This window comes from Sarcophilus harrisii, chromosome 3 (assembly GCF_902635505.1).
Source record: "Sarcophilus harrisii chromosome 3, mSarHar1.11, whole genome shotgun sequence".
Lineage (NCBI taxonomy): Eukaryota > Metazoa > Chordata > Mammalia > Dasyuromorphia > Dasyuridae > Sarcophilus > Sarcophilus harrisii.
Window position 1 is genome coordinate 389,298,060 of NC_045428.1, and position 1,501 is coordinate 389,299,560.

The window sequence follows — 1,501 nt, forward strand, 5'->3', positions numbered from 1 at the left end:
AAGAATGAGAAGAAAGGAAGAACAAGGAGGGGCAAGGAGCAAGGGAAGGAGAGGGGGAGGGAAAGGGGAAAGCTGAGGAGAAGAAAATGAAGTTAAAAGAGGAGGGAGAGAGAAAAGAGGAGAATTTATAAACAAAGATCCATCCATAAGAGCAGAAAGGACTTAATGGGCTTTATCCTTCAAAATAACTATAAGAAAGGGTATTTCTTTTGACTCTTCATTATGAGGAAGTTCTTCAATGGCTTAGAGTGAAATTTTTTTTTTAACTGCAACACTTTAAGCCCATTTCCTCTTCTTCTAACCTCAAGATAGCAGCTGGTCTTTCTTCTCTGGGTAATGTGTGTATGTGTGTGTGTGTGTGTGTGTGTACATATATTATATATATATATATATATACATATATATACATATATGTAATATTCCTAGACTTGAAGAGAGCTATGAGGTCAAGTTATAACTGCCTTTTCTCTGTACAAAAATAATCCAACTATTTTAAAACTTTCTTAGTAGATTCTAATTTTTTTCAACCTTTTCAAGTTTTTTCATTGCTCTTTTGGTGCTTTTTATTGCCCTGAAACCAGTTTACAACAAAGTTTCTGATTCTGAATCCTGCCACTGATGCTTCCCAATTGTGGGAGTATATACAAGACAACTTTCTGGGTCTCAGTTTTTTCATCTATAAAATGAGAAAAAGAATGGCTATAGTATCTACCTCACAGTGTTGTTGCTATGATCCAATGTGATAATGTAAATGAAGTTCTTCCCAAGTTTAAAACACAACATAAATATGTAGTATTATTATTGTTATTGCTATTAATAATGACAATCATGATAATAAGCTATGAAAATATTTAGAGATGCTGAATAATGAATGATATACGATGGCAAATTCTCCTTCCCAATTTGAGGAAGACAGTCACTTTAAATAATTCATTTTCCTTCTCTAGGCCCTACTTCCTTCATCTAAAAAATGAGGGTATTTGAGTGGATCACTACTATACCTTCTAGACCAATCATTCTATAATTTCAGAATCCCTTGAAGTTAAAAAAGAAAAACAAACAATAATCCTTTACATTTTAATATCAGTGAAAGAATATAAGAAAATATGAAAATATCTCTCACCATATGAATGCTAAGCTGTAAATTTACTATATTGGAAGCAAAAAGTATATAAAGATGACAGACTATGCATTTTAAAATAAACATACTCTGTGGTTTCTAAGCCTGAACACCAAACTTGAGTTTTATGGGTATTGATTTGCTCCAAAAAGAACATCATGACTTTCACAATAAAAAGTTTTCCTGTGGTTCTTTCTCCACAAGTAACATTATTCTTCAGTGCCCATAACAGTAGCAAATGAACTTATTCTTACTTTTTTTCAAAGCTGAGTAGGCTTTTTCCTCCACAGATGGGTCTCTCAGTCAAGGACCCCTTTCAAGTAAACATAATAGAATTACAAATCAAAGATATCATAGCAAAGTGTGTTTGAAGTCTAATGA